The sequence below is a fragment of the Mustela lutreola genome, chromosome 13 (assembly GCF_030435805.1).
Source record: "Mustela lutreola isolate mMusLut2 chromosome 13, mMusLut2.pri, whole genome shotgun sequence".
Lineage (NCBI taxonomy): Eukaryota > Metazoa > Chordata > Mammalia > Carnivora > Mustelidae > Mustela > Mustela lutreola.
In genome coordinates, this window is record NC_081302.1 from 13,400,214 (window position 1) to 13,413,957 (window position 13,744).

A 13,744-nucleotide genomic window follows, 5' to 3' on the forward strand; every position below is an offset into this window, starting at 1 on the left:
CTTTATGTCTTCAATATTGGAAAGATTATTATTAAGCATTCATTGCACTTCTCGCTTTTGAAAAGCACTTTACGATAATTTATCACTTCATATTCATACTCAGTCTGGGAGGTCACTGTCTGTATCTTCATTTTACAAGCAGAGACACTGAGGCACAGAAGGTTGAAAACTTTATCCTGGGCTTCTAAAGAATCTACTGGCCAAGGTGGGTGATCGACCCAGATTCTGTACAAAACTGAGGTCCCTCAGTGGCAAAAAACTCAAGACACAGTTTCATCCTAAAATCTGTGCAAAGATTCGTACTCAACTGACATGTTTCAGCAGGGAGTTGGTGAGTAAAATTTTGGTGGGTTCTTGCATTCATGCAGAATATAAGAAAGGAAGAAATTTTCCTGGAAACATGGAAATATAGAGAACTTCCCAAATGTTCTAAAGGAAATACAGAGGTTTACTTAAAAAGTCATAATTAAGTAACTCAAGTCATATCTTTATAATATTTTAAATTGATCTCTTATGTGTTTTTAGCTGCTTTGGGGGCCTGTTTGATTTTTTTGCCTCTACCTTTAAGAGATGTGCTAAATGGACAAGCCAGTTACAGACTGACAGACCAAAATGATACCTTGTAAAAACACATTTTCAGTTAGTTTACTTAAACGCTGAGGTTAATGTCCAGGGACACTGTGTATGACCAGGGAGGTCATTTTGGCAAATCTCCAATCCATTATTCAGGTTACAGTCAATATTCTAGAGGCATCATTCTTGAAATATGTGCACCCCGGGAGTTATGCAGTACACAACCTGCTCAACCATACATGACTGCCCAGTTAGCATCTTCAGCCTAAGAGTGAGTGGATAGATAATAAGAGGGCTAGTCACAGACTCACTGCCTTTAGATAATCCTTGTGTCTCTCTTCCAACTCTTTTCTAGTCTTTTATAAATCTTGTCATTATTTTCTCAACTCTTTCTCAAGCCCCTGACCCATATATATCTATAACTGAGACTTCACTACACTGTCCCTAATAGCCCAAGGACTAATAACTAGAGTTTCTATATCCCAGGAGATTGATAAGATAAATCCATGAATCAGCTTTTACTTCTAGAGTTCTCAGAACAATCTTGTTCTGTTGTACAATCTGGGCCAGGCTGCAGCTTCTTCAAAGGGCTCGAGTTCCAGCTCCACAGTAGAATCAGAGGTATGGTGCTAGTCTCATTGCCCTACACGCTAAGTCACAAAAACAATCCCAGACAGCGAGTCCTACATTTATTAATTGGTGTCACTGGAGTCCAAAACATTTCCAGATATTTTCCTGCTAAAGCCTAGTCCTACAAGAGGATCTGGGAAAATCAAAAAGGATTCCTTTACAGATTTGTTTGGGAAACACTGCATACTATATTGTCTACTTGAGGATTCATATAGTTCATTAGCATTTTAAAGGCTCTGAGAAGTCCTGCAAGAAATAAATCTGTATAATTTTTTTTAATACCTGAACTTTATTATTTTTGGTAACTCCTTGTAAGATCAATAATGCACTTGAGAAATGCAAATCTGCAAAAAACAAGTTCTCCAAACAATGCTCCTTTACCTGACTTAAGACTCTTCCCTGATCTCACCCTCATGAATCAGCTAGATTTTAACATCCATGATATAGGCACAGAACAATCTAGGCCATTTACAGGTTTTCCTGAGCACTTCGCAGGTTTTCACAGCACAATGAGTTGCGCTTTGCAACAATGTGCATGCAGGAAAGAGGAGGAGGGATACAGGGGCTAGGGAGACAGACATGAGTGGAGGGAAGTAAGCCAGACAGGTGACAAAGGGAACAGCAAATGTAACCCTGTTATAGGGCCTGTTCTAGTAAAGTCATCTTACATAAGGGGAAACTGAGGCTCAGATATGTTAAATAACTTGCTCTAGTTCCCTCTACTGGTTGGGTGTACAGCTTTAACAGGAACACACATTACTGACCCCAAGTCCCAAGGTCTTCACTTCATTACATTTTGCATAACATGACACTATCATGAATGTTGCTACTACTGGAAAGGCATCATGGTGCAGTGGTTGAGTGCAGGCTCTAACCCATTCTCAAGTTCAAGTCCTACCTCTCCCAATGGCCATGCCTGTGGTCCCTGTGCCTAGGATTCATCTCTGCGACAGAGATAGTCATACTCACCAGATCCTTGAGAGAAAGAAAGGAATCAGTCTTTCAAAAATGTTTTGAATAATTCCCATCAATATTCAAATAAACGCAGGTGTTGTGGCAATTATTTCTGAATTTACTACTCCTAGCTGAATTTTCGCATTTCCCAGACTTCACAGCCAAGGCCTTGTCCTCAACTGTCAGCAACAACTGAAACCAAACATGAGGTGTAATTCCCCTGTCCCGCCTTTCCCATAAAACTGTGAGAAGCCCGAGAGGTCTTCGTGGGTGAAAAATCACATACTTAGCAAGGGGACCATAGGACATCCTCCTATGGTCGACTGTGGGGCGAAGGAAGAGCGGGAGGGCTGAGCATGGAAATAGCAGGCAGAAAACATGCTCAGAGCCTTGCACTCTGAGGCTCAGAACTGTATGAGTCACAATTCAGAACCACGGGTGAATTTTGCTAGGTCAAGTGCTTTCTTGCTGATTCATTATTGCGAATATAGCTGATAGAGACCAAGGGATGTTTCCTGAGAGCTACAGTCCTGCTCCAACTTACTCAATGGCTTTCACATTGATTGATCTAATAGCTTTGATCTATAAAACCTCAAAAATAACTCATGTTTTTTGGTTTTGGGTTTTTTTTTTTTCCATAACAGTGAAATGCTGTTAATACTCTCGCAATGAGGCAGGGTGAGCACTTTGCATGGTTTAAAAACAAAGGAAAATAAATGTAAACTATTTTCTAGTATTTTTAACACATCTCCCTTCAAGTTGCCTTTTGTCATAACAAGTTTGATTACATTTAAATTAAACTAACTCCGGTAGGGCATCTGAGACATCAATATATTTTGATGATACATTACTGCAGAAGAGATGAATTTTGTCTTCTATTTAGGTCAGCTATGTAAATCAGCCACATTAATGAGCTTTATTAAATCATCTTAGTAAAAGCTCCACTGTCTTTAGTGTTTACTTAAATCCATGTCCAACAAAAAACAGCTGTCACCTTCTGGCAAATCTGAGTGAGAGTTTTCTTCTTATAAGAGGAAAACTGACATAAATTGTAATCCAACGGAAGTGTCATCTGTAGACTCTTCTAATAGGATACTCTGTTATAAAATACCGGACTTAGAAGATGCCAACTTATTGTTACAGGAGAACGTTGGTAAAAGGAAGAGTCCAAGAGGAGCACGGCGTTCCTACCACATAACTTGTGTACAAATCGTCACTGCAGAAACCACTCAGTTACTTTAGAGACAATTGCCTTGGCTGGAGGACTCAATGTCTAGAAGGTCTTGGTTGGCAGGCTGAAGTAGGGCGAGCTACAACCCTCTCCTGCTCCCTCAGAAGAAAAGGTTCCCTAAATAAGTTGATGCATCATTCAACTGCGACATGGTTTAAAATTCTTTTTTTCAATATTCTTTAGAAAGTATAGTTGGTTTCTTCCTTAATCAGGAAATCTAAACAGCCTATACAAGTAAATGCGTCCACAGTAAATGAACTGCTATGTGTTCACGGAAACCAAGCGAGGAGCTTCCCATATTGGTAAGATTTTGTTAACAGCTTCAATGGTTTCTATGTGCATAAATGAACAATTTCGTCTTCTTTTGAACATATTTTGTAAAGTATTTAAAATTGATGTTATATTATTTCAAGAGGAGCCTTTTCCTAAGACATTTGGTAACTGACCCAGGCACTAAATCCAAGCACTGTCCTAAAAACTCTCTCCAGACAAGCTCGGGGGCCCTCTAATTAGTGCAGCCTCTACCCCATGTGGGCGTCTCTCCTGCCAAAGTAGTGTTTACTGCCTTGAGATGCTCTGGTGTTGTGGGCTAGAGGAGAAGGTCACGCGGCAGTGCGCCCAGGACAGGGACACCCATCACTGCTGTGAACATCCGGGGCAAATCAGATCCTCAGATAGATAGCTGGAACTCCAAAGATAGACCTTAGGTAGGCAGGAGAGGAAACTGGCCTTTGTCAGGTAAAAATGAATGCGCGACACCTTGTAATGACAAGTTTCACCTGTATTTCAGTACTAATTCCCTTGTTCATTCATTCATCATCATTCATTCAATGACATGGATATTTACTTAATGCCATGTGCCAGGTTGGGTTCTAGGCACTGGAGATTTATTATTTATTTAGTTTAAAGATTATTTATTTATCTGAGAGGGAGAGTGAGAGAGAGAGCATATGCACAATCCAGGGGGAGGGACAGCGGGAGGAAGTGGGGGGGGTAGAGGGAGGGAGGGGGCAGAGGGAGGGGGAGACTCCCTGCTGAGCAGGGAGTGAGAGGCTGTGCTCCATCCCCAGACCAGAGATCATGACCTGAGCAGAAGTCAGACGCTTAACCGACTGAGTCACTAGGCATTTATTAAAGAAGAAAACAGATACCTGCCTGCAGAAGGTGGGGGAGACTCATCATTAGCTAAGTGAATAAATTACATAGTGTGTAAAAGGTGATAAATGCTATGCAGCATAGTAAAGTGAGGCACAGGATAGGAAACGCGGGTTCGGATGGGGATTTACGGTATTTATATGCTGTCAGGGAGGTCACACCCAGAAGGCTGTCTTTGATCAAACACTAAGGAAGCAGGCCAGGGAGATACCTGAGAGGTCAGTTTTTGAGGCGGAGGCAAAAGAAGCAGGAAGACCTTGGAGCGTGGACCTGCTGGTAAAGGAGCTTGTTGGGGGGGGGCGGTGGTGATACAGGTGGTTAGGGCAGAAGCTGGGCCGGTTACCATGTGGGGGTGGGAACTGTAATGGATGCTGTTCAGACTCATAGAACATTCCAAAAACTTGGGCTTCTATTCATAGGGTTAGTAATCTGTTTTGCATTTATCAATGCATACGTACATTAACAATACTAGGTTTTTGTTTCCAAATCCATACACTTAACAGGGTTTAAAGTGAGCACCAGCAAAAGAGTGATGAACCCCCAAAAGTCTTCTGCAAAGCATTCGGTCTTGACCTTTTTTTTATTGAAAGTGGGCTATATTATGAATAAAGTGCTGTTCCTTAATTTAGGGCAAAGGCATCCTTTCCCATAGTGCTGCTATGCGCCTCCCACACCTCCCTTGGAGACATAGCCTTCTGGTCTCCCCGCCACCCTGCCGTGCCGCTTCTCCATGAATGTCAGTACCGGAAGGGGGACTGAGGAAGACAGCAAAGCACAGAAGAAGAGATGAGGAGTAGCTGAAGGGAATGGAACGATTCTTTGACAATGAGCCAAATCTGCTGGCCTTGACAGACAACTCATAGTCCAGCCCCAGGCCAAAGAAGTGGGCGCCCAGTGCGGTGCCCACTTCTCAGCTAAGTGGGGGATATCAGGTTGCTGTGATTTGGGGACAGGTTCATCTTTCCAATCAAGAGGATTTCTTTCTGCATCAGGCAGTCTAACCTTTCGTCTTCCTTGCTGCGTGTCCTCTGAACACTTCAGTGAGCCCTCCTTCTAGCTCAGATCCTGGAATAATAGTATTCACAGGTTTTATTTATTTAACATTTATTTTTTAACCATTGCTGTAAGTTTGGAGGGGGAACAGTAGACTACGGAGACAAAAGCAGTAATAATATTTTAGGTAAAATCTGAGTAATTACAAATGTGCGAGAAGCTGTTTTAAGGGTTTTACTATGATCTTATTTCATTTTTACAACCCTATGAGGAAGCTATGTTATGCCCATTCTATAGATGGAGTAAGAGGATGCTGGTAAGTGGCAGATCGGGCATGAAAATCTCCCCTATTCTGACTCTAGAGATGAGACTTAGCACGTTTAATGCTTCAGAAGCAGTGTTTTTTGGGCTTTTTGTTTTGTTTTGTTTTTAAACTACTTTTTGTTATGAAAAAATTCAAACGTTAACAAAAGTAGAGGGAATAGCGTAATAAGCTCCTATGTATGCATCACCTAGTTTCAATAATCACCAAATACAGCCAGTCTGGTTTCATCTGTTTTTTTTTCCCCCCAAACTATTTTATTTTGAAGCAAATCCAAGACATCAGATCATTTCATCTATAAACATCTGAGTATGTATTTCTAAAAGAGAACTGCTAAAAAAATATAACCACAATACCATTTTCACATCTAAAAATATTAAAATAATTTATTAAAAACATAAAATATCCAGTCACAAGCTGTGGTTTAACTGTAAGGCCATAATCTTATAGGTGTAATATGATTCCGTCCAGATGCAGAAGTAAATCTACTAGCCTTCTAATTGCATCATTTGTATTCCAGCATTAACACTTAAATGGTGTTTGATCAAATGAGACTATTTTACATGCAAGTGGCTTAGGCCATATATTTCTCTAAGTGGTAGAGTAGGAAACAATAGGATTTAGAAAATCTAGCTTCAAGTTTTGGCTCCAAAGCTTAAGTTTGCTACTAACCATTTTAGGGTCTCAATTTTCTACATATAAAATGAAGGGTTTCAGTGGTTTGTAGTTCAGAATTCTTAAATTCTAGAACTTTCTGAATGTTATAGTTTCTATAAATAGGTAGAGCCCTAAAAGATCTTATTTCATAAATAAGATTTTCTTAGTAGACAAATTTCTTAACTTGAAAAAGTGGTATCATTGTTAAAATAATTGATTTAACTATTAACTATTTAAAAATTGGTTATTGTTAAAAATGAATAATTTTAAGTAGCCCCTTCCTCTCTGATACTCAACGCATTTATTTATATATCCTATCCATCCATCCATCCACCAATCCGTTTGTCCATCCATCAATGTGCCTACCTATATATCGAGCAAGACATATTTCTAAAAGTAGTTTTCTCCATAATATGTGAAAAGAAGCTAATATTTTTCACAGAACTCAAAACACAGTCATGCACATGAATGATCCAATTATAAGTACGATTGCTTTGTTGTGTAATATGGAGAAAGAAAGAAACAATGGCAAACTCAGAGGAGAGTCAGACCGGAGGGTTGATGTGTTTCTAAAGATAAGATGGTCTTTGAAGTCCTACTTTTCTTCTTATGGGCAGATGACTCTGACCCCCAGCCTCATTTCAGCACGAAGAAAGTGATAGATCATTAAAAGCTCATCATTCAAGGGCTTCAAGGAAGAAGTGACTTTCAAAGAACTTTTTTTTTCCCTCTCTTGCCAGTCTATTAGCTTAATGAGCAAGAGGGAGGAAATAATCTCAGAAACAGAAAAGAATCTGAGGTCAAAAGGAGGGAAAAAGGACAAAGATGGATAATGAATAATGAATTTTCATAAACAAAGGTAGAGTTTAAAAGGAAATAAGTAAGAACATAGTACAGGGGGACCCTGGGTAGGTCAGGCAGCTGGGTTCTGGAAGGAGTCACTTAGCTCCCCTCCCTAAAGCAGCAGGACCCTGTCTGCAGGAATAGAGAAGAGAACAGTGTGCTTCATCACCATATAATTCAGTAAGTCCTTTAGTTTAAGATACTCCATCTTCTAGTGTTGTGTGTAAGTCGAAGAATATTAAATAAGGTACTCAAATACAAGGAATTTTGGAAGTATTAAGTAAGTTGCAAATTTCAAAGAGATGTGGCCACGACTTATTTAAAGCTGTTTAGAATGAAAATGTTTCCAAAACATTTTTTGGTGTTATCCAATGCCCATTAATTTTCTATTACACCCATTCTATACATGGGAGAGAAATAACTTATAAAATGCAAATACTGTGAGCAGAAATTCTTACAGCCGTGTTGTGTCAACTTATCTAAGCTGGAACTGTTTCCCAGATTCCTTTCCATGAAGGGATTTGGTTTAGTGGTGGCCCCGAGAGACATTTGCTGTGAATGTGGAATTGAAGCAATAGCCATATTTCTTTCCAAAGCTGAAGGACAGTGTCAGGCTCCAGACTCTATATCAGATCTTCTAACTGGCCTGATTGATATGGCACCTCGTCTAACTCATCAGGCCTCTAGCTCCCATAGGATTTGCCCTCCAGCTTTTCCAAGTCTTGGAGCAGGTGCACGTGCTGAAGGATACTAACTTCTCCCCACCTTGGCATCATGGTGATGGTGGTAGAGGTGGTGAGGGACAGTGGAGTGATGGTCCAAGGCTTGGAGCAGGTGCATGTGCCGAAGGACACCAGCTTCTTCCCACCATGCCATCCTGGTGATGGTGGGGGAGGTAGATGGAGGTGATGAGGGGCAGATGTAGGCTCCAACCTGTCTCTTGCAGGTTCCAATTAACTTTGTGGGAGAGTGGTTCATCAATTTAAGTTGCTGCAACCACATCCAGCTTTCTTCCCCATTCATCCATCTGGCTGACCATAGGCTCTACGTTTCAGGCTCCACATCAAGTACAGTGACACAGTCCACAGAGATGGTGCCACCAGCTTCTGCACCTGTCTACAGGTCTAACCCCTATAATGGATCCCTTATGTTTTGTCATACATAACAATCCTGCTTCAACTTCTGATCCAACACTGGCTGATACGACAACCTTATGAAGTAAGAAAACGATTCAGAGACTAAATTTCACTCAGTTCTTGGAGGAAAAAAAATCCTCCAAAATTCAGAGAGGCCCCCAAATTGGCAAACAATGTACATATTGTGTATAAAACTGTATCTTATCTTTCTTGATTCACCAAGCTATTTGTTAATCGATATTCTGTTCGAGTCTGCAAGATCAAAATTAAATATTTCTAAAAATTAAATAATTCTAATAAATAATATTTAATATTAGTTAATTTAATTAAAAATTCTAAAAATTAAATAATTTTTAAAAATTAAATAATTTTAGATTCTGTATTATGTTAATCAAACATTAAATAATTCTAATTCAAAAATTGAGTAATTGTTATTTATTAAAATAATTCATTATTTTAAATGAATTAAATTTTAAATTAAATAATTATTTGACTTATAGGAAGATAAGAAATCCAATATCATATATATATTTTTTAAATTCACTGAGTATTTTTTACTTTACCAATTATAAATAAACTATCAAAATTAAAGAAACAAAAGCAAGGAGAAATGTCCTAAAACCATGAGTATAGAACATGATTTCATACACTTGCTTTGCTTCAGCAATTTCCACCTCTGTATGACTCATCCCTGTAATGCCATTCTAAACTCTAAATCCACATTCAAATGTCCATTAAATGTATCCCATTGGATTACTCCACTCTATTGGAGTGGACTCTCTATTCCAAAGTCAGTTTTTCAGTATCTCTTCACCTTCAACCTTTCTCCTGATTCCCAATTTCTGTTACTAGGAGAAACTGATACTTGTCCCAATCGTGGTCTCTGACCCTCTTTTAGAAACAAGTCTTTGCTGGCCTTCTTTGCTGCTCTGATGAAGGAGTAGCAGTAGCCAGGCAAGACTTCCACTTCAAGGGGGCCCACAGGACAGAGTAGGCACCATTTAAAATTCACTTCCTGGCAAAGGGGACCGTTCAACCCTTTTGGACAGCAAGAGTAGAGGTTCTGGCTTCTGTTGCCCAGCTCTGAGGGGTGAACTGTGGTGTCTGCTCCAAGTGGCAGCAGTAGGGACTTTGCAGGATGCTTTGTAGGTGGTTCCTGCTCAACAGACACAGGGCCTGATTCTTTGGACCTTCGGAAGATACTATGAGCTTGGCAGGTGGGATTAAACACTTTATGCAATGAAGGAAGATTCTCTTACTTGCCATTAAGAATGCTAGCTGATTGAAGTCTGGAATTGTGATACCTCAAGCTTTGGGTACTTTTTCAACATTCCTCTGGTTATTCAGGGTGCTTTGTGGTTCCATACAGATTTTAGGATTGTTTGTTCCAGTTCTGTGAAAAATGTTGATCATATTTTGATAGAGATTGCATTGAATATGTAGATTGTTTTGGGTGGCATAGACATTTTACCAGTATTGGTTCTTCCAATCCATGAGCATGGAATGTTTTTCTATTTCCACTTGTGTCTTCCTCAATTTCTTTCATAAGTGTTGTATTGCTTTCAGATTACAGATCCTTTCCCTCTTTTGTTAGGTTTATTCCAAGGTATTAATTATGGTTTTTGGTGCAATTATAAATGGGATCAATTCCTTGATTTCTCTTTCTTCTGCCTCATTGTTAGTGTATAGAAATACAACGGACATCTGTGCATTGATTTTATATCCTGCAGCTTTGCTGAATTCCTGTATCAATTCTAGCAAATTTTTTTTTTTCTGGAGTCTTTAGGGTTTTCTACATGGAGTATCATATCGTCTGCGAAGAGTCAAAGTTTGACTTCTTCTTTGCCCATCTGGATGTCTTTTATTTCTTTTTGTTGTCTGATTAAAACTGACGAATCACTAAATTCTACCTCTGAAACTAATAATACAGTATATTTTAATTAAATTGAATTTTAATAAAAAAATATTTTAAAAAGAATGCTGGGTGATCCAGGTGCCTGAAAGCAAAGAAAACGCTCTTCAATTCTAAGTGGTAGAAAGACCTCTGTCCTTCTACATCCATCTGCAAAGCGTCTTCAGAATTTGTCCTCTTCTTCTCACCCAATGTCACTACCCTAGTGAGGCTCAGAAAATAGCTAACGAGTGCTTTCCACATATCAGAACAATCTAAGGTTTTTGCATGTATTAATAATTACTCATTTAATCTTCATGTGCACTCTGTGATATAGGCTCCATGACTGCCTCCAGGAAGCAGATGAGCAGACTGGGTCTTGGAGAGATTAAGTAACTTGTTGGCACGCTGCAGAGCTGGGGCTGGAGTCCAGGCCCGTCATATTCCAGACTCCCTGCTGCACTAGTAACTTGCACACATATACGCTTCCTCTCTGCGAACTAGAATCAAACGATCCCAATCATTCATTCTAGCCAGGCTTCTGTGCTGTGCCTCCCTCATACCTCCGTGTAAATCACACACCTGTGGCTGCCATCCCCCGTCTTCCATGGTCTGGTGACACCATTTCCTCTTCACCTTTCTTTCACATTCCTTGTGTGTGCCTCCCATGTCCAGAAAGATCAGATGTTCTGCTTGGCATAGGCCACAGGCTGTGCTCTGACTGACCTCCGCACCCAGGGAACTTGTCGAGCAAGACCAACCACACACTGACGTGTGCCTCTCATGCCAGGCTCTGGCGAGCTGTGACATATACGAACCCCTTCAGTCTTCATGTGAACTCTAGCAAACAGGCACTAATACCCCATTTCTGGGTAAGAAAATGAAGAGGCAGAAAGACGAAGTGACTTTCCAAAGGTCACGCAACTTGTAAAGGGCAAGGTCAAGATGTGAATCCAGGTATGTCGCATGGAAAGCCTGAGCTTTCAACCACTGTGCTGTCAGACTTCGTTTCATCATAAAGCAGATCAGAGGTTCCTCAGGTGTAACCTGCCCTTGGTCTTTTAGCAGGAAGTAGTCTTCATGTCCATAGGCACAGCACTTGTCTCAGACATCTTGTGTAGCAATGCCACATTCAACATTCAACAATGGTCACCCACGCACATGCGTATTCATTCATCCAACGGCGATTTTTTTTTCTATAGTCCCTGAGCTGTACTTTATATCCTGTGACTGACTTAGTTTATAACTGAAATTGTGTACCTCTAATGCCCTCCACCTCTTCCACCAACCCTCCATCGCCTCCCTTCTGACAACCACCAGTATGTTCTCTGTATCCAGGTCTCTTTCTGTTTTTTGTTTGCTCATCTGTTTTGCTTTTTAGATTCCACATATAAGTAAAATAATATGATGTTTACCTCTGTGTGACTTGTTTCACTTAGCATAATACTCCCTAGGTCCAACCACATTGTTGAAAATGGTAAGGCCTCATTCTTTTTTGTGGCTGAATAATATTCTATTATATATATAAACACACACATGTATTTACACACATATTATATATACCAATTCAAAAATATATATTATATACATATATATATACACATATACACACATATAAATATACCACATCTTTATCCTTTCATCTATTGATGGTGGATTCTTTGATTGTTTCCATATATTGGCTATTATAAATATTGTAATAAACGTTGGGGAGCACGTATCTTTTCAAATTAGTGTTTCATTTCCTTTGAGTAAATACTCAGAGGTGGATGTATGGGAATTCTATTTTCAATTTAATTTAATTTCTATTTTTAATTTAGCTAATGAATTTTCAACTGTGTCTTAGGTACCCATTTCATGCCAGGCAATAATCTTCCTGCTAGCGATATAACAAGGAGGACAACAAGCAAATCCCTTGCCCTCCTGGATCTCCCATTCTAGCGGGAAAATGTTATATTGAAGAGTGCATTTATAATTGTAAGGTGGTGATAGCTACTAAGGAGAAAAATAAGATCAGTAGGAATTGTCGATTTTCAATAGGGTGGGAAGGGTTTTCTGACAAGGTGACAGTTAAGAGGGGAAAGAAGCAAGGGACCAGCTATGGCGTCTCTGGGGGACAAGCATTCTAGGAAGAGAGCAGTGCTCTGTAAAAGCCTGTGGCAGAAGGGGGATTGGCACATTCTAGAAAGAGCAAGGAGACCTATATGACAAGCTTACATGGGAAGAAAGAAAGTGGAAGCCAACAGGCCAGAGACGTAGCAACGGCAAATCATGTTGGACCTTGTGCAAGCAATCTGTAAGGTCTTTTGCTTCTACTCTGAGTAGAACTTGGAGTAGAACTTCTACTCTGGGTAGAACTGAGTAGGACTTGGCTGGAGGATTTTGAGCAGAGGAGTGGCATGGGCTAACTCATACATTGAAGGCAGACGATGCGGTACAATGGTGGGAGCAGTGAGGCCAATGAGAAGCCTACTGATTATCGTATTAGGCAAGAGAAAGCGGTGGGCTGGAAGAGAATGGAGAGTTCAGAAGTAGAACCAATGGGTCTTTCTGAAGGATTGCTGTGGAATGTGATAGAAAAAGAAAGGCCCAGGATGGCTCCAAGGATTCTGGCTTGTGTTCTTGGAAGGACGAAGTCACTATTTACTGAGGACGGGAGAACTGAGGGAGAAGTAGGTTAGTGGAGGGAAGTCAAAAGTTTGGTCACATGCTCAGTCTGAGACACCCACTGGACACTCAGTAGAAAGCAGCTGAATGTGAGTCTGAGGTTGAGTGCAGGGGTCTGGGCAGGTGATACAGTTTGGTGGGGGAGGGGCTCTTATTAATAATAAAAAAAAAATCTTTCAGACAGCAGGATCTGTGCTGGCTTAACCTTTGCATCCAGCAAAGAACTAGGGGTCCAATGTATAACCACAGTGGAAAACAAAAACAAAAACAAAAACACAAAAACTAAAGGTAAAAATCAGGCAAATGTTTAAGGAGTTAACAACTTTAACTAGTTTAATTGGATCCTAATAGAACCCAAATACCCATTAATATTATTCTCTAAGGAAACATTACATTACTGAAATCAAAATTAGGGGAATTGTAAATACTTCAAATAAAGTAATGGTGCATTTGTAGATCAAAGAACACAAATATTTTGTCCATATGGCTTTTATCAAGAGAGCTAAAAGTCTAAGAAGGAGAGCCTAGAGAAGGAGCATGAGTGCCTGGAAAAAAATGGCTAATCGAAAGTGCTTGAACCAATGAAAAACTACCTTGGTGGCAAATGAAAAGAAAACGGATTGCAGCAGAAAACTTTCAAGAGATTATCAATACTACTCAGGGAGAACGAATAAACAGAAAGCTGTGTTTGA